Source organism: Oncorhynchus keta, chromosome 20 (genome assembly GCF_023373465.1).
Source record: "Oncorhynchus keta strain PuntledgeMale-10-30-2019 chromosome 20, Oket_V2, whole genome shotgun sequence".
Lineage (NCBI taxonomy): Eukaryota > Metazoa > Chordata > Actinopteri > Salmoniformes > Salmonidae > Oncorhynchus > Oncorhynchus keta.
The window spans coordinates 23,524,255-23,545,467 of NC_068440.1; the positions used below are offsets into that span (position 1 = coordinate 23,524,255).

Consider the following 21,213-nt stretch of genomic DNA (forward strand, 5'->3'; position numbering starts at 1 on the left):
TGTATTATACTGCTGTTGGGTTAACTTACTACATCTCTGTATTGTACTGCTGTTGGGTTAACTTACTACATCGCTGTATTATACTGCTGTTGGGTTAACCTACTACATCGCTGTATTATACTGCTGTTGGGTTAACTTACTACATCGCTGTATTATACTGCTGTTGGGTTAACTTACTACATCGCTGTATTATACTGCTGTTGGGTTAACTTACTACATCGCTGTATTATACTGCTGTTGGGTTAACCTACTACATCGCTGTATTATACTGCTGTTGGGTTAACTTACTACATCGCTGTATTATACTGCTGTTGGGTTAACTTACTACATCGCTGTATTATACTGCTGTTGGGTTAACCTACTACATCGCTGTATTATACTGCTGTTGGGTTAACTTACTACATCGCTGTATTATACTGCTGTTGGGTTAACTTACTACATCGCTGTATTATACTGCTGTTGGGTTAACTTACTACATCGCTGTATTATACTGCTGTTGGGTTAACTTACTACATCGCTGTATTATACTGCTGTTGGGTTAACTTACTACATCGCTGTATTATACTGCTGTTGGGTGAACTTACTACATCGCTGTATTATACTGCTGTTGGGTTAACTTACTACATCGCTGTATTATACTGCTGTTGGGTTAACTTACTACATCGCTGTATTATACTGCTGTTGGGTTAACTTACTACATCGCTGTACTACACTGCTGTTGGGTGAACTTACTACATCGCTATATTAGACTGCTGTTGGGTTAACTCACTACATCGCTGTATTACACTGCTGTTGGGTTAACTTACTACATCGCTGTATTATACTGCTGTTGGGTTAACTTACTACATCGCTGTATTATACTGCTGTTGGGTTAACTTACTACATTGCTGTATTATACTGCTGTTGGGTTAACTTACTACATCGCTGTATTATACTGCTGTTGGGTTAACTCACTACATCGCTGTATTATACTGCTGTTGGGTTAACTTACTACATCGCTGTATTATACTGCTGTTGGGTTAACTTACTACATCGCTGTATTATACTGCTGTTGGGTTAACTTACTACATCGCTGTATTATACTGCTGTTGGGTTAACTTACTACATCGCTGTATTATACTGCTGTTGGGTTAACTTACTACATCGCTGTATTATACTGCTGTTGGGTGAACTCAGTACATCGCTGTATTATACTGCTGTTGGGTTAACTTACTACATCGCTGTATTATACTGCTGTTGGGTTAACTTACTACATCGCTGTATTATACTGCTGTTGGGTGAACTTACTACATCGCTGTATTATACTGCTGTTGGGTTAACCTACTACATCGCTGTATTATACTGCTGTTGGGTTAACCTACTACATCGCTGTATTATACTGCTGTTGGGTTAACTCACTACATCGCTGTATTATACTGCTGTTGGGTTAACTTACTACATCGCTGTACTACACTGCTGTTGGGTGAACTTACTACATCGCTATATTAGACTGCTGTTGGGTTAACTCACTACATCGCTGTATTATACTGCTGTTGGGTGAACTTACTACATCGCTATATTAGACTGCTGTTGGGTTAACTCACTACATCGCTGTATTACACTGCTGTTGGGTGAACTTACTACATCGCTGTATTATACTGCTGTTGGGTTAACTTACTACATCACTGTATTATACTGCTGTTGGGTTAACTCACTACATCGCTGTATTATACTGCTGTTGGGTTAACTTACTACATCGCTGTATTATACTGCTGTTGGGTTAACTTACTACATCGCTGTATTATACTGCTGTTGGGTTAACTTACTACATCGCTGTATTATACTGCTGTTGGGTTAACTTACTACATCGCTGTATTATACTGCTGTTGGGTTAACTTACTACATCGCTGTATTATACTGCTGTTGGGTTAATTTACTACATCGCTGTATTATACTGCTGTTGGGTTAACTTACTACATCGCTGTATTATACTGCTGTTGGGTTAACTTACTACATCGCTGTATTATACTGCTGTTGGGTTAACTTACTACATCGCTGTATTATACTGCTGTTGGGTTAACTTACTGCGGGGCTGTGGACTCACTCACTGTACTACACTGCTGTTGGGCTAACTTACTACATCACTGTACTACACTGCTGTTGGGCTAACTTACTACATCGCTGTATTATACTGCTGTTGGGTTAACTTACTACATCGTTGTATTATACGGCTGTTGGGTTAATTTACTACATCGTTGTATTATACGGCTGTTGGGTTAACTTACTACATCGTTGTATTATACGGCTGTTGGGTTAACTTACTACATCGCTGTATTATACTGCTGTTGGGTTAACTCACTACATCGCTGTATTATACTGCTGTTGGGTTAACTTACTACATCGCTGTATTATACTGCTGTTGGGTTAACTTACTACATCGTTGTATTATACGGCTGTTGGGTTAACTTACTACATCGCTGTATTATACTGCTGTTGGGTTAACTTACTACATCGCTGTATTATGCTGCTGTTGGGTGAACTCAGTACATCGCTGTATTATACTGCTGTTGGGTTAACTTACTACATCGCTATATTAGACTGCTGTTGGGTTAACTTACTACATCGCTGTATTATACTGCTGTTGGGTTAACTTACTACATCGCTGTATTATACTGCTGTTGGGTTAACTTACTACATCGCTGTATTATACTGCTGTTGGGTTAACTCACTACATCGCTGTATTATACTGCTGTTGGGTTAACTCAGTACATCGCTGTATTATACTGCTGTTGGGTTAACTTACTACATCACTATATTATACTGCTGTTGGGTTAACTCACTACATCGCTGTATTATACTGCTGTTGGGTTAACTCACTACATCGCTGTATTATACTGCTGTTGGGTTAACTTACTACATCGCTGTACTACACTGCTGTTGGGTTAACTTACTACATCTCTGTATTATACTGCTGTTGGGTTAACTTACTACATCTCTGTATTATACTGCTGTTGGGTTAACTTACTACATCGCTGTACTACACTGCTGTTGGGTTAACTTACTACATCTCTGTACTATACTGCTGTTGGGTTAACTTACTACATCCCTGTATTATACTGCTGTTGGGTTAACTTACTACATCGCTGTATTATACTGCTGTTGGGTTAACTTACTACATCGCTGTATTATACTGCTGTTGGGTTAACTTACTAAATCGCTGTGTTATACTGCTGTTGGGTTAACTTACTACATTGCTGTATTATACTGCTGTTGGGTTAACTTACTACATCGCTGTATTACACTGCTGTTGGGTTAACTTACTACATCGCTGTATTATACGTCTGCTAAATGGCATATATTATTATTATTATATATTATATTATACTGCTGTTGGGTTAACTTACTAAATCGCTGTATTATACTGCTGTTGGGTTAACTTTCTACATCGCTGTATTATACTGCTGTTGGGTTAACTTACTACATCGCTGTATTACACTGCTGTTGGGTTAACTTACTACATCGCTGTACTACACTGCTGTTGGGTTAACTCACTACATCTCTGTACTACACTGCTGTTGGGTTACCTTACTACATCGCTGTATTATACTGCTGTTGGGTTAACTTACTACATCGCTGTATTATACTGCTGTTGGGTTAACTCACTACATCGCTGTATTATACTGCTGTTGGGTTAACTTACTACATCGCTGTACTACACTGCTGTTGGGTTAACTTACTACATCTCTGTACTATACTGCTGTTGGGTGAACTTACTACATCGCTGTATTATACTGCTGTTGGGTTAACTTACTACATCGCTGTATTATACTGCTGTTGGGTTAACTTACTAAATCGCTGTATTATTCTGCTGTTGGGTTAACTTACTACATCGCTGTATTATACTGCTGTTGGGTTAACTTACTACATCGCTGTATTACACTGCTGTTGGGTTAACTTACTACATCGCTGTACTACACTGCTGTTGGGTTAACTCACTACATCTCTGTACTACACTGCTGTTGGGTTAACTCACTACATCGCTGTATTATACTGCTGTTGGGTTAACCTACTACATCGCTGTATTATACTGCTGTTGGGTTAACCTACTACATCGCTGTATTATACTGCTGTTGGGTTAACTTACTACATCGCTGTATTATACTGCTGTTGGGTTAACCTACTACATCGCTGTATTATACTGCTGTTGGGTTAACTCACTAAATCGCTGTATTATACTGCTGTTGGGTTAACTTACTACATCGCTGTATTATACTGCTGTTGGGTTAACTCACTAAATCGCTGTATTATACTGCTGTTGGGTTAACCTACTACATCGCTGTATTATACTGCTGTTGGGTTAACTCACTAAATCGCTGTATTATACTGCTGTTGGGTTAACCTACTACATCGCTGTATTATACTGCTGTTGGGTTAACTTACTACATCGCTGTATTATACTGCTGTTGGGTTAACTCACTAAATCGCTGTATTATACTGCTGTTGGGTTAACTTACTACATCGCTGTATTATACTGCTGTTGGGTTAACTTACTACATCGCTGTATTATACTGCTGTTGGGTTAACTTACTACATCGCTGTATTATACTGCTGTTGGGTTAACTCACTACATCGCTGTATTATACTGCTGTTGGGTTAACTTACTACATCGCTGTACTACACTGCTGTTGGGTGAACTTACTACATCGCTATATTAGACTGCTGTTGGGTTAACTCACTACATCGCTGTATTATACTGCTGTTGGGTGAACTTACTACATCGCTATATTAGACTGCTGTTGGGTTAACTCACTACATCGCTGTATTACACTGCTGTTGGGTGAACTTACTACATCGCTGTATTATACTGCTGTTGGGTTAACTTACTACATCACTGTATTATACTGCTGTTGGGTTAACTCACTACATCGCTGTATTATACTGCTGTTGGGTTAACTTACTACATCGCTGTATTATACTGCTGTTGGGTTAACTTACTACATCGCTGTATTATACTGCTGTTGGGTTAACTTACTACATCGCTGTATTATACTGCTGTTGGGTTAACTTACTACATCGCTGTATTATACTGCTGTTGGGTTAACTTACTACACGCTGTATTATACTGCTGTTGGGTTAATTTACTACATCGCTGTATTATACTGCTGTTGGGTTAACTTACTACATCGCTGTATTATACTGCTGTTGGGTTAACTTACTACATCGCTGTATTATACTGCTGTTGGGTTAACTTACTACATCGCTGTATTATACTGCTGTTGGGTTAACTTACTGCGGGGCTGTGGACTCACTCACTGTACTACACTGCTGTTGGGCTAACTTACTACATCACTGTACTACACTGCTGTTGGGTTAACTTACTACATCGCTGTATTATACTGCTGTTGGGTTAACTTACTACATCGTTGTATTATACGGCTGTTGGGTTAATTTACTACATCGTTGTATTATACGGCTGTTGGGTTAACTTACTACATCGTTGTATTATACGGCTGTTGGGTTAACTTACTACATCGCTGTATTATACTGCTGTTGGGTTAACTCACTACATCGCTGTATTATACTGCTGTTGGGTTAACTTACTACATCGCTGTATTATACTGCTGTTGGGTTAACTTACTACATCTCTGTATTATACGGCTGTTGGGTTAACTTACTACATCGCTGTATTATACTGCTGTTGGGTTAACTTACTACATCGCTGTATTATGCTGCTGTTGGGTGAACTCAGTACATCGCTGTATTATACTGCTGTTGGGTTAACTTACTACATCGCTATATTAGACTGCTGTTGGGTTAACTTACTACATCGCTGTATTATACTGCTGTTGGGTTAACTTACTACATCGCTGTATTATACTGCTGTTGGGTTAACTTACTACATCGCTGTATTATACTGCTGTTGGGTTAACTCACTACATCGCTGTATTATACTGCTGTTGGGTGAACTCAGTACATCGCTGTATTATACTGCTGTTGGGTTAACTTACTACATCACTATATTATACTGCTGTTGGGTTAACTCACTACATCGCTGTATTATACTGCTGTTGGGTTAACTCACTACATCGCTCTATTATACTGCTGTTGGGTTAACTTACTACATCGCTGTACTACACTGCTGTTGGGTTAACTTACTACATCTCTGTATTATACTGCTGTTGGGTTAACTTACTACATCTCTGTATTATACTGCTGTTGGGTTAACTTACTACATCGCTGTACTACACTGCTGTTGGGTTAACTTACTACATCTCTGTACTATACTGCTGTTGGGTTAACTTACTACATCCCTGTATTATACTGCTGTTGGGTTAACTTACTACATCGCTGTATTATACTGCTGTTGGGTTAACTTACTACATCGCTGTATTATACTGCTGTTGGGTTAACTTACTAAATCGCTGTGTTATACTGCTGTTGGGTTAACTTACTACATTGCTGTATTATACTGCTGTTGGGTTAACTTACTACATCGCTGTATTACACTGCTGTTGGGTTAACTTACTACATCGCTGTATTATACGTCTGCTAAATGGCATATATTATTATTATTATATATTATATTATACTGCTGTTGGGTTAACTTACTAAATCGCTGTATTATACTGCTGTTGGGTTAACTTTCTACATCGCTGTATTATACTGCTGTTGGGTTAACTTACTACATCGCTGTATTACACTGCTGTTGGGTTAACTTACTACATCGCTGTACTACACTGCTGTTGGGTTAACTCACTACATCTCTGTACTACACTGCTGTTGGGTTACCTTACTACATCGCTGTATTATACTGCTGTTGGGTTAACTTACTACATCGCTGTATTATACTGCTGTTGGGTTAACTCACTACATCGCTGTATTATACTGCTGTTGGGTTAACTTACTACATCGCTGTACTACACTGCTGTTGGGTTAACTTACTACATCTCTGTACTATACTGCTGTTGGGTGAACTTACTACATCGCTGTATTATACTGCTGTTGGGTTAACTTACTACATCGCTGTATTATACTGCTGTTGGGTTAACTTACTAAATCGCTGTATTATTCTGCTGTTGGGTTAACTTACTACATCGCTGTATTATACTGCTGTTGGGTTAACTTACTACATCGCTGTATTACACTGCTGTTGGGTTAACTTACTACATCGCTGTACTACACTGCTGTTGGGTTAACTCACTACATCTCTGTACTACACTGCTGTTGGGTTAACTCACTAAATCGCTGTATTATACTGCTGTTGGGTTAACCTACTACATCGCTGTATTATACTGCTGTTGGGTTAACCTACTACATCGCTGTATTATACTGCTGTTGGGTTAACTTACTACATCGCTGTATTACACTGCTGTTGGGTTAACCTACTACATCGCTGTATTATACTGCTGTTGGGTTAACTCACTAAATCGCTGTATTATACTGCTGTTGGGTTAACTTACTACATCGCTGTATTATACTGCTGTTGGGTTAACTCACTAAATCGCTGTATTATACTGCTGTTGGGTTAACCTACTACATCGCTGTATTATACTGCTGTTGGGTTAACTCACTAAATCGCTGTATTATACTGCTGTTGGGTTAACCTACTACATCGCTGTATTATACTGCTGTTGGGTTAACTTACTACATTGCTGTATTATACTGCTGTTGGGTTAACTTACTACATCTCTGTATTATACTGCTGTTGGGTTAACTTACTACATCGCTGTATTATACTGCTGTTGGGTTAACCTACTACATCGCTGTATCATACTGCTGTTGGGTTAACTTACTACATCGCTGTATTACACTGCTGTTGGGTTAACTTACTACATCGCTGTATTATACTGCTGTTGGGTTAACTCACTACATCTCTGTATTATACTGCTGTTGGGTTAACTTACTACATCGCTGTATTATACTGCTGTTGGGTTAACTTACTACATCGCTATATTATACTGCTGTTGGGTTAACTTACTACATCGCTGTATTACACTGCTGTTGGGTTAACCTACTACATCGCTGTATTATACTGCTGTTGGGTTAACTCACTAAATCGCTGTATTATACTGCTGTTGGGTGAACTCACTACATCGCTGTATTATACTGCTGTTGGGTTAACTTACTACATCGCTGTATTATACTGCTGTTGGGTTAACTTACTACATCGCTGTATTATACTGCTGTTGGGTTAACTCACTAAATCGCTGTATTATACTGCTGTTGGGTTAACCTACTACATCGTTAACCTACTACATCGCTGTATTATACTGCTGTTGGGTTAACTCACTAAATCGCTGTATTATACTGCTGTTGGGTTAACCTACTACATCGCTGTATTATACTGCTGTTGGGTTAACTCACTAAATCGCTGTATTATACTGCTGTTGGGTTAACCTACTACATCGCTGTATTATACTGCTGTTGGGTTAACTTACTACATCGCTGTATTATACTGCTGTTGGGTTAACTCACTAAATCGCTGTATTATACTGCTGTTGGGTTAACCTACTACATCGCTGTATTATACTGCTGTTGGGTTAACTTACTACATCGCTGTATTATACTGCTGTTGGGTTAACTCACTAAATCGCTGTATTATACTGCTGTTGGGTTAACCTACTACATCGCTGTATTATACTGCTGTTGGGTTAACTCACTAAATCGCTGTATTATACTGCTGTTGGGTTAACCTACTACATCGCTGTATTATACTGCTGTTGGGTTAACTTACTACATCGCTGTATTATACTGCTGTTGGGTTAACTTACTACATCTCTGTATTATACTGCTGTTGGGTTAACTTACTACATCGCTGTATTATACTGCTGTTGGGTTAACCTACTACATCGCTGTATTATACTGCTGTTGGGTTAACTTACTACATCGCTGTATTACACTGCTGTTGGGTTAACCTACTACATCGCTGTATTATACTGCTGTTGGGTTAACTCACTAAATCGCTGTATTATACTGCTGTTGGGTTAACTTACTACATCGCTGTATTATACTGCTGTTGGGTTAACTTACTACATCGCTGTATTATACTGCTGTTGGGTTAACTTACTACATCGCTGTACTACACTGCTGTTGGGTTAACTTACTACATCGCTGTATTATACTGCTGTTGGGTTAACTTACTACATCGCTGTATTATACTGCTGTTGGGTTAACTTACTACATCTCTGTATTATACTGCTGTTGGGTTAACTTACTACATCGCTGTATTATACTGCTGTTGGGTTAACTTACTACATCTCTGTATTATACTGCTGTTGGGTTAACTTACTACATCGCTGTATTATACTGCTGTTGGGTTAACTTACTACATCTCTGTATTATACTGCTGTTGGGTTAACTTACTACATCGCTGTATTATACTGCTGTTGGGTTAACTTACTACATCGCTGTATTATACTGCTGTTGGGTTAACTTACTACATCGCTGTATTATACTGCTGTTGGGTTAACTTACTACATCGCTGTATTATACTGCTGTTGGGTTAACTCACTACATCGCTGTACTACACTGCTGTTGGGTTAACTTACTACATCGCTGTACTACACTGCTGTTGGGTTAACCTACTACATTGCTATATTACTGTACTGGAACGTTGAAGGATTAAACATTACTGTAAAACAAACATAGCCTTCCTGCTGTAATCGTAATGGAGTTCCCAAAAAGGATTTGAGAGTTCTTTGTCGTGAGTAAATGTGAACATATCTGGATTAAGATCTGTTGTGTTTGTTCAGCTGTTGAAACTGTGGAACACTGCAGGCAGGTAATAAGCATTGATATGTGCAGTAGTCAATGTCTTCATTTTCCATATTGAGGATAATAGCCACAGAAGAATGTTGTTTGTGATAGATTCAGACTCAGTGCAATTGCAAGCATGTACAAGTGCACAGGGTCTCAATATCTATCCATATGAACACACTACTTACAATGCAAGCCCAATACGTTGCTACATTCTAAGTAGTAGTCTATGCTAGTGGATATAGTGGAACACAGCCAGCCATGAATGGCAAGTCTGGCCTGGTTGTAGTCAGCAGATGTAGTAACAGCCCTGATCTGTTTTCAGTGCAGTCCTCTACACTGACACTAATTCAAATGAATGAGCCCAGATCTAATGCATAATGATACTCCAGACAGCCACGTCTGTCCGTCTGCTTACACCCACAGCCCATTAACGAGCTACTTTACAGTACACAGTGTACCTAGGATTTTTTGGGAGAACATACCTGTACACGCACAGAGAACATGCAGTGAGTGGATGTGTAGATATTTGCCTGTGTGTATGTGTGTGACGGGTGGATCTGTGTGTATGTGTATGTGTGCCAGTGTCAGGTAAGTGTGTGTGTGCGCATGTGTGTGCCTGGCGCATGGGTGTGTGTGTTAGTACAATTACAATGAGTCAGCCAAGGTTACACAGTTTGAATGTGAAATGGAAGGCCCTCTTTTGATGAGAAACATCTAGCTACATGTTTGTTGGATGTAGAGGATATTGGTAATTACATGTTTGCTGGCAGTAGAGAGCTATTTCCACAGAACCTCTGCAGACAAAACAGGCCATAGATGTGTTGTCTACTGTACTGTAGATTCCTCTCATAGTTACTGAAGAATGCATCTGGAAACGAGTGCCACAGAATTAGTTTTGGTTAGCAAACACGCTAAATGCTAATTGTAATCAAAAGGCTCGAACTTGCATTGGCACTGTTATTTTATTAATTTGTGTATACTGAAACAATACACTGGAACTGGTATACAGACATTTTATTTTTTAACAAATTTGTTCACAAATGTTGTTTTATTATTCGTAATAATAATGAAATTAATTCTAACTAGAAAACCTGCAAGCACCATCAAAGAAATTAACCATAAAATCCAAGAAACTTGAGACTTGAGTGTATCCTACAAATAGACACACCACAATTAGAAAATAGAATTTCGATTGTAACCTTTTTTAAATTCGTTTTTTTTATATAAAAAGCTAGTGCAAATACAATATTTTACACAAATTACAGAGTATGCACGCATATGGTAACAAAACAAAATAATAAAGTTTTTATCTTTTCCCCGATACCAGCTCCTAACTATCTAAAGCCTGTATGCACTTCGTGTGGTTTCATATTTTATTGAGTAAGGTACAAACCATTTCCCCCTCTCCAAAGACCTCCACTTGATACAGGCCAGAATCCTCCGTGTCCACATCATGGACATACAATACCTAGATTTGGCTCAACATACTTTCACATTGACACTTTCTAACATGGCTCCTGCAATATTTCACATACAATTTACAATACTCTCTAAAAAATACCTTGATTTAAACATTATCATTGGGGCCCTGAGTTTCTCCTGAATATGTGATCTGACCAGAGTTTTTCCTTTTCAAAGTCAAGAGAACTCAAACCCCTAGTCATCCTGTCTGACTCTTCCTATATGCAATATGAACATACAGTTCACATATACAGTACCAGTGAAAAGTTTGGACACACCTACTCATTCATGGGGTTTTCGTTATTTATACTAGTTTCTACATTGTAGAATAATAGTTAAGACATCAAAACTATGAAATAACACACAGAATCATGTAGTAACCAAAAAAGTGCTCTATTTTATATCTGAGATTCTTCAAAGTAGCCACCCTTTGCCTTGATGACAGCTTTGCACACTCTTGGCATAGAACATAGTAAACATAAAGAAAAACCCTTCAATGAGTAGGTGTGTCCAAACTTTTGACTGGTTCTGTAGGTCCAACCATTATTATCACACTGTGGCCAATCTAGAGTTTCTTCATCTATGCCTTTTTCTGCCCAGTATCAAGTGAGAAAAAAATTAAAAACATCCTCCACGTCCTCCTCAATGGAGGACGTAATCTCATTATGACAACATCCTCAACACCTGTATACTAGGCCCGGGGACTAGAGCTCTGTCCAACATCCTCAACACCTGTATACTAGGCCCTGGGACTAGAGCTCTGTCCAACATCCTCAACACCTGTATACTAGGCCCTGGGACTAGAGCTCTGTCCAACATCCTCAACACCTGTATACTAGGCCCTGGGACTAGAGCTCTGTCCAACATCCTCAACACCTGTATACTAGGCCCTGGGACTAGAGCTCTGTCCAACATCCTCAACACCTGTATACTAGGCCCTGGGACTAGAGCTCTGTCCAACATCCTCAACACCTGTATACTAGGCCCTGGGACTAGAGCTCTGTCCAACATCCTCAACACCTGTATACTAGGCCCTGGGACTAGAGCTCTGTCCAACATCCTCAACACCTGTATACTAGGCCCTGGGACTAGAGCTCTGTCCAACATCCTCAACACCTGTATACTAGGCCCTGGGACTAGAGCTCTGTCCAACATCCTCAACACCTGTATACTAGGCCCTGGGACTAGAGCTCTGTCCAACATCCTCAACACCTGTATACTAGGCCCTGGGACTAGAGCTCTGTCCAACATCCTCAACACCTGTATACTAGGCCCTGGGACTAGAGCTCTGTCCAACATCCTCAACACCTGTATACTAGGCCCTGGGACTAGAGCTCTGTCCAACATCCTCAACACCTGTATACTAGGCCCTGGGACTAGAGCTCTGTCCAACATCCTCAACACCTGTATACTAGGCCCTGGGACTAGAGCTCTGTCCAACATCCTCAACACCTGTATACTAGGCCCTGGGACTAGAGCTCTGTCCAACATCCTCAACACCTGTATACTAGGCCCTGGGACTAGAGCTCTGTCCAACATCCTCAACACCTGTATACTAGGCCCTGGGACTAGAGCTCTGTCCAACATCCTCAACACCTGTATACTAGGCCCTGGGACTAGAGCTCTGTCCAACATCCTCAACACCTGTATACTAGGCCCTGGGACTAGAGCTCTGTCCAACATCCTCAACACCTGTATACTAGGCCCTGGGACTAGAGCTCTGTCCAACATCCCCACTAGCACACGATTTAGAATGAAGCAAAGTATTGGGCATGTATCCTTAGTGGTATGCTAGTATTGACATGGGAACAAAGCCTAGCTACTACTGCAATGTCTTAACATACATTAGACCACTCCTTCCATTGGAATGACCTCTGTGTCTTCTTCCTAGCCCAAAGGCCAGCAGATGGAGACATTGAGTCATTTTCATCTTATCGTCCAAACGCATTGTATACAGCCGGAAATACATTAGTATCCCTCGTTGACCGGTTCGTACCTGAAACACACTCCAATCAGGCTGCAGAGGCTTCGGTATCCTCTTTAACTTTATTTAATGGTGGGAAAAAGGGGGTAAATATGCATACCATTTTCAACCACAATGCTTGAGTGGCTAAATGCTAATCCCGGATGTTGTGTCGTGTTCAGCCAATCAAGTTGAAACTATCAAAACAGGGTGCATCGCATTAGTGGAAATCAAGACTGTTCTCAGGGCAGACCTGGTTGTAGCTAGATGTGTTTGAGTCGAGTCAGGGACAATTTTTCCATTTTAGCTAACCCTTTTCCTAACCTTAACTTAATTATCCTAACCTGCCACGTTAATTCTCCTAACCTGCTACGAAAAGTAACTTCTGCTAGTTAAAACCACTAATGCGATAAAGTGCTGCGTAATGTTAGGGGAGGGGGGACTGCTTCCTGCAACCTGATTGGCTGAGCGGCATACACAACATAGTGGTGTAAAATGGTCCGCATATTTCCTCATTCTTGTTTTAGGTACGAACCAGTCCACGAGGGATATTAATGTATTGTCGGCTGCATATAACGCGTTTGTACAGTAAGATGAAAATGACTCAATGTCGCCATCTGCCGGCCTTCTTCCCATATCCTCGTACAATACAATCTGTTTACCTGTTTTGATTCGATCAACAAAATGAACTGGGGGAAAATACACATGAAAAACAACAACAGCAAAAAGAACCAGGAGGTTGGAAATGCGTGCGTAACAAGTTGTAATGAACACCCATTGTTGTCTCTCCCCCTCAACACCAGTTAAAAGATGACACTGTCCAACAGGGGAGTAGTAGGGAGTAGTGTGGTGTCATGTCACTGGGCAGACACTAGGGGGAGCTCCTGTTTCTACCATTACAGAACTCACCGATACAAACTCACCTCTGTTTTTATTTTAGCCCCTTTTATCAAACATTGTCAGTTAGGTTGAGGAGTGGGGACGTAGGGGCTTTGTCTTTTTGTGTGAAATATTATATTACAGAAGTACAATATCTTGTAGAGCATTCATTGGCAGCATTTAAAAAAATCCTAGGACATTTATTTGCCCATTTCTTTAAGATATTTCAAGTCTTATTTTCTTAAGAGGTGTGTTCTTACAGATCTCAAATACATACACTGACAGTTTGGATTGCTATAGAGGTCTGTGACAGACACGGGTTGGTGGTGATGGAGTACATCATCTATATAACATGAGTTGGTTGTTGGTTGGTTCTGATTGGCTCCGTCTCTCATCATGTCCAAGTTTGTCTTTGCCCACCTTGCCAGTCCTTGTGTTGTGTCTCAGCTCTCTGTGTGACTTGCAGCCTGCAATGCGGATGACACTCTCCGCTTACGTCTACACATATGTCCAGGTTGACCAACAGCCAAACCAAAGGTCGATGGAGAGAGTCCAACTCCCAGACATGTCTTTAGCCACAAGGCTGTGCGTTCTGACCAGTAGACAACATTTACTGGACCCCAGCTGACAGAAGACCCGTTTCTGGACTTCAGAGTGTGTAGGGGTCAAAGGTGAGAAGTCAGAGAGCACAGAACAGGCCGCATCTCTGAGTGAGTGAGTGTCTGTCAGCTGGTCGTTATAGATAGAGTGGGATAAAGATAGATGTGCTGAATGATGGCCCTTCACTGCAGGACAAGGACAACCGGTGCACATAGCCATCTTCAGCATATAACAGTACAATAAGAATCCTAATCATAATAATCCATGTCATAAATTATATTTATATATTTATTATATAAATATAATAACTAATTATAGTAATAACCCATATCAAACAGCCCACCAATATTAAATCGGGGGGCACGACGATGGCGACTTAACCATTCTGGTTAATGGGCGTGTTGAAGTTTTCTATGCCTGAGTTGGTTTTCCAGCGGTACGGACATTTATTGACAAGACGTCAAACAACAGTCAAGTTTCAACAAAGGAATCCTGATTGAATTCTGTTCAGTTTAAACACAAAAAGGTGCCAAAACCATTCTCTTTTTTTTTGCCAAAAAATAAACAAAGATAAAACAACATGTCAATAAACAATAAAAACAACAACACATGCCTTTTCTTTTCAAAATGCTGAAGCTCACACCAACATTCATTATATTTGTCATTTGTGCAAGAAGTAAATAAGCAATTTTTAAAAAAGACAACAAGGTCGCTGTGTGTGCTCCTCCAATGAGGAGGCTTGTCACAAAGTCACATGAAACATTCCCCAAACAGACGTCCAATCACGTCTCCTGACAGAGTTGAGTGCTACAAAGGAGACTATAAGACAAGGAAAAGGTAGGTAAATAAAGAAAGCAAAAGTCTTTTATACAATAGGACCAAACTGAACACAAAAAAAGAGGGTGCGTCCATGAGAAAAGGTACTTCCTGGTTATAATGTGGAACCAGGAAACCCGCCTAGTGTCTTAGCTCGTTGGACCCAAGAACGTGCCGGACGCTAGGAGGGATGGAGCCAATAGAGGAAACACTACTGTTTACAACACGGCCATGTGCAAAAAACTGAATCCAAACAGTCTCCCCATTGTGTGTTTGTGTCTCTCTCTCTCTCTCTCTCTCTCTCTCTCTCTCTCTCTCTCTCTCTCTCTCTCTCTCTCTCTCTCTCTCTCTCTCTCTCTCTCTCTCTCTCTCTCTCTCTATATATATATATATAATGAATGTTATACCTCTGGAAAGGCCTTGGTCTGAGATGAGGGTTTAGACACTAGACCTTTCTCTGGGTTTAGAAAGTGCTGAAACAGTATCAAGTCTACGCCGTTAGTCGGCTCCTTTAAATGTGCATCTTTATTGGTTGGTTTTACAAAAGTGGTCCCCACTAATATAATAATAATAATAATATATGCCATTTAGCAATATATTAGGTTATAATAACTTTGTCAACTGTCTTTTCTCTCTGGACCTTATTGAGGGTTAGGGCTAGTGATCTCAAAGTCCATAGGAGAACACCACACACACGCACACGCAGGCACACACACACACACGCACACAGAAAATAAACAACATCATTATGAAAGGCTGGTGGGGACAACCTATCTCAAGTTTAAACAAAAACGTGTCCACACATATTTCCACATACCTGTATGCAACTAGCCTTAGGCAAACATGTCTCTCCACACGCTCACACAGCCGTTGACATGATGCAGATGAACAACACACAGTAGAAACTGGACAGAGGCCAAGAGTACTAACACAGAGCACACACGTCAACACTTCATACATACCTCTTCCACTGTCATCATGGTACTGCCATGTCACCTGTCCTTCACCTCTCCCTCACAACAACACAAACATACCAAGAATGGCTCTCCAATGACAAGCACAGTACACCTCTCCCGAGCCAGGCGCATGTCTCTGTCTTTCGATGTCACTCATTATTTATTTTTCTTTACCTCTATCTTACATCACTCTCTCTGACTGACAACTTTCCTGGACTGCAGAATGGATAATCATTTAGTGTCTCCAGACTCTTGACAGTCAGACTGTAAATGAACTTCTAGCTGGAGCGTTGACTGACAAAGCATTCGGTTTACTGAGGTCAAAGACATACTGCTACATACCGGTAGGCGTGCGTATGCTGCCAGCTTGACACACCAACACACAGGTAATACGCTCACTCACTCTCCATTCTTATCCACCCACTCTGCACTAAACCTTCCTGAGTTAAAGAAATCTGTCTAGTGTGAGGCAAATGAAATTGAAGACATTTTAGGGGCACAGTAAAGGGGTACAGTATATTAGCCTGTACAGGGGTACAGTACATGGCTAACAAACATCAGACAGGGACAATGCTACATACACTTGGCACAACAATGGGAGAGAAAACATATAAACAAAGACAACTATTGCACATACAGTATGATTCCAAGGGCAACAGGAATCATTATCCTGATAGATAAGAACTGGGACCACCTGAACTAGAAATAAAAAACACAAAATAAAATTTAAATAACAATGTGTAATTGCCACAAGCTCTGCTGTCCCCTCCATCTAAATAGTACTTTATTTAAACCTCACACAATTTTAGTACAACTTGAATACAACCTTATAACAAGCCACTACATTGTATTATACATTAGGCTAAATCTCCTGACTGCATTCCCCTTACTTTTAGTTCTGGCCTCTAACATCTACATGTCCTGCCCACTACGCCTCTCACCTCTCCAACTAACCTGACACACTGCTTTGATTGTAAAGCTGACCTAAGCAGACATTGCAGATCGGGTGAACGTGGCTTCCTGTATGTGTGTATGTGTGTGTGTTTATTTTGTTTACTCCTAAAACAAGAAAAACAAACTGTGGTGAATCTCTGGGTTCACTTAACACTCATCTCAACATGCAAGCATCCCCACTGGAGTGTGAACACTGTTACTTAATATGTCTCTAACAGAAAATAAAAAGTGAGTGTGTGTGTGTGGGAACTAGAGAGCAGAAGGAAACTGTGCTAGGGGGAAGAAAAAGGCAGTTGCACATGTAAGGCCAGGCCATTGATAGAAGGTAGCTAGCGGTTGCTGAGGGTAAACTAACTAACTGGTTGCTGAGGTTCTAGAGAGGGTATGACAGAGGCTGGCTGGCCATGGATACCTGAACTAGTAGTCAGAGGTTCGAGGTCACTAGTGGGTGTAGCATCATGGGTACTTTAGTCCTTACTGGACAGTCTGTCACTGCATATGTGAAAATCTCCCTGAATTTTTTGAATGGCAGGCCGTGCAACTGCAACAACTTAATAGGAATTGAAAGTTGCTGAAATGACTAGGCTGGTATGTTAAAGGGGGTATGTGAGCCTGTATGTGTGTGTGTGTGTGCGTGTGTGTGTGTGTGTGTGTGTGTGTGTGTGTGTGTGTGTGTGTGTGTGTGTGTGTGTGTGTGTGTGTGTGTGTGTGTGTGTGTGTGTGTGTAAGCAGCTCTTTATTTTGGTTCTAACATTGAGGGAGAAGGTTTTTATTGCAGAGAGCTTCTAGAAGGAACGATTGACATGTTATAGCTAGCCAGCCAGAGAGAGATGGGAGGAAAGGCTTTTAACTAGTGCGCTCTCTAGAGACACAGCTTCACCCCCCCCCATCTGTGGCTGGCCATAAAAGGGAGGTATGAGAGGAGGAGCACTCTAATGGGTTATAATGTATGCTTGTTGTCTGACTATTGCTATTGGAAAGCAGCCCACACACAACTGCCATGATGCTATGCATTTGCACTAGAAAACATTACCTGAAAGGGTTTGAGTGGTGTGTGTGTCATTGTTTTGCTGTATTTTCCCATAATGAGAGTTTAGGAGGGGTAAGTCAGTCAGAACAATACTTAACTCAACCAGGGTCTCATTTTGGTTCAATGTGTATGAATGCAAAACCATATACTGATTCCGTATCTTAATTTGAGCCAGTTTCACAGAGCAGGAAAATAATCCTGCAGCAAATTATACTTTTTATGTAGATTATAATTAATAGATTGTTTTGTAGGGGTTGATACATTTTTCATCAGGGAAAATCAAGTCTGAAATTTGAAAGTGGAAATTACAAACGTAAGAAGCATTTTTTAAAAACCTTAAATACACTACAAGTTTGAATTTCTTGCTGTGCAGGGGTACTCCTACAACAACAAGATTATCAAATTAAGATACGGTATCTGTATCTAATGGTTAAAATACCTGCTATTTTACCCAGTTTGGTGAAGCTCTAGAAGGAACAGTCATTAATATACCCATCCTGCCCTTACAAAAAGACAAAAAGATTCTCACAAAAACACACACATCACACACATACATATACACACATACATATACACACATACATATACACACATACATATACACACATACATATACACACATACATGCACATATTCAAAAACTACCTTTAGAAGACATAATAAAACAATGTTATAAAAGAACAAATGAAGATGCACTACCGTGGTGTTGATCTGAGAAACCCTGTTTTATTATAAAAAATAAAGCATTTTCCAACCTATATGTGGTGTCTACTCACTCACCATCACCCATCTGTCTTCATCCATCCATCCAAGTCAACCTATACGTGGTGTCTACTCACTCACCATCACCCATCTGTCTTCATCCATCCATCCAAGTCAACCTATACGTGGTGTCTACTCACTCACCATCACCCATCTGTCTTCATCCATCCATCCAAGTCACACATCCATCCGTCCATCACTACGCCGATCACCCGCATCCATCCTCCTATTTCACCACAGTCCACGTGGGAGTTGTTCTTAACCACAGATCTAGGATCAGATTAGCCTACACCAAAAGAGGCTGGTGGGAGGAGATATAGGAGGACGGGCTCATTTGAATGGATGGAATGAAATATATGGAACAGTATCAAACATGGAAACCACATGTTTGACTCCGTTCCAATATTCCAGCAATTACAATGAATCTGTCCTCCTATAGCTCATCCCACCAGCCTCCTCTGGCCTGCACCCACTCCTAACACTAACCATTAGCAGGATGAACTAAACATTTGAACCTAGAGCAGTAGTTAGAAGCAACTTCTACATACTTCTAGTTCTCTGCCACATCTTCTACCACCTAAACACACCTGAAAAACGCGGCCAATCAGAGAGCTCAACAGGTGTACCTGCTGGTGGCCCCGCCCACGGCTCCACAATGTCTCTCAACCAAACACGCAACAAGTGGGCGGGACTTGGACATGCCACAGGTGTGGTCCAATGAGGAGCAGAGCAGAGAGCATTGGAGACAATCAGCATGGATCACACTTGTTAAATAACTGCTACAATTCAGTAAAATGGGGTTTCAGTTCGGTGTGTATGTGCAACCTAGCTGAAAACATAGTTCTGTCTGAAATGGCATCCTATTCCCTATATAGTGCACTACTTTTGGCCAGTGCACTGTATAGAGAAAAGTATATTTTGAACACAGTCAAAAAGTAATGTCACCCAACTGACTACCTCTCCAGATGTGCAAATTGCAAGATTCTCTTAAGTAGAACTCCAAAAACAGAAACACTGGACATTTTACATTGGATATATCATATTAAGTTATATGATATTTCTATACACATATACAAACACGTACGTACACACACACACGGCAACAAACACACACTGCACAGAGCACTGAGACTAACTATCATCTTCGTCTGCTACTCAAATATCTTGGCTTCTCTACATCATCAAGGGGAAATATCTATGCCACAAAAGTATTTGTATACATACTAAACGTATATCAACAAGTATGAAATACATACAATCCTCTCCTTTAGGAAAGTGCCTGTCTGTGTGGGTACTGTATTCCGTGTGAGTGTGTGTGCTCTTGTGAGTGTGTGTGCACTAACACATACCTGCATTCATGCACACTTGCATACATACATACATTATGTATATGACCCCCTTCACAAATTCTGTGGCCAGAACGTCTATAACTGTCTCTCAATCTCGTCCACAACATACCTGGACATTCCCACAATTATTCCCATTCTTTACCCATTCTCCTTTTGGATTTCATTGACTTTTGATATCCCTGACAAGGCAGTTATGTGTCAAAAGGTACATTTTTTGACCGCACGCATATTTTGAAAAGCATGTTTTGATTTGAGTAAAGTGCCTCAACAAAAAGCACTCTCTGATATTATACCTTCTTCCATATTCCTCTTCTCTCTTTCCCTCCCTCCCCTAACTGGCACTCACTCCATCACATGTCACATTCATCCCTTTCAAAGGTAGTGTGACCCCAAGACACCAAGACATCAACATTGACCCCCTTCATCGTTCAAAAGTGCTGCTGCCACAGAGTTCTACTTCTTCCTTAAGTCAAAATAACAAAAACATACAGTACTGTGTTAATGAAGAGATCAATAATAATAATAATAATAGTTGTGATATCATCAGTTGGTGAGTGTGACAGGTGTGCAAATGAAAGTGTTTCAACACAACATCCTGTCCCTCTCCTCTCTAAAGACTCAACACTGACTTTCTGACAGAGTCCCAAATGGCAACCTATTCCTTACATAGTGCACTATATTTGATCCGGGCTCATAGAGATAGGG

At 40.5% G+C, this 21,213-nt stretch overlaps 1 protein-coding gene and 1 long non-coding RNA gene across 5 annotated transcripts in view; both read right to left on the minus strand.

The window, feature by feature from the left end:
• Window positions 1-7,197: 7,197 nt before the first annotated feature.
• On the minus strand, window positions 7,198-9,254 carry LOC127909919 (uncharacterized). The gene is made up of 4 exons (XR_008072928.1): window positions 9,154-9,254; window positions 8,673-8,820; window positions 8,451-8,598; window positions 7,198-7,287 (listed from the first exon to the last, which is right to left on the minus strand). It is a non-coding gene; the product is annotated as an uncharacterized LOC127909919 (long non-coding RNA).
• A 9,847-nt stretch (window positions 9,255-19,101) lies between these two features.
• atxn1a (ataxin 1a) overlaps window positions 19,102-21,213 on the minus strand; it is a 209,329-nt gene continuing 207,217 nt past the window's right edge. For all 4 annotated transcript variants that reach the window (XM_052472459.1, XM_052472457.1, XM_052472458.1 and 1 more), the window contains one exon: window positions 19,102-21,213. This exon is cut by the window's right edge and continues 1,892 nt beyond it. The gene's annotated coding sequence lies outside the window, so the exon portion shown is untranslated.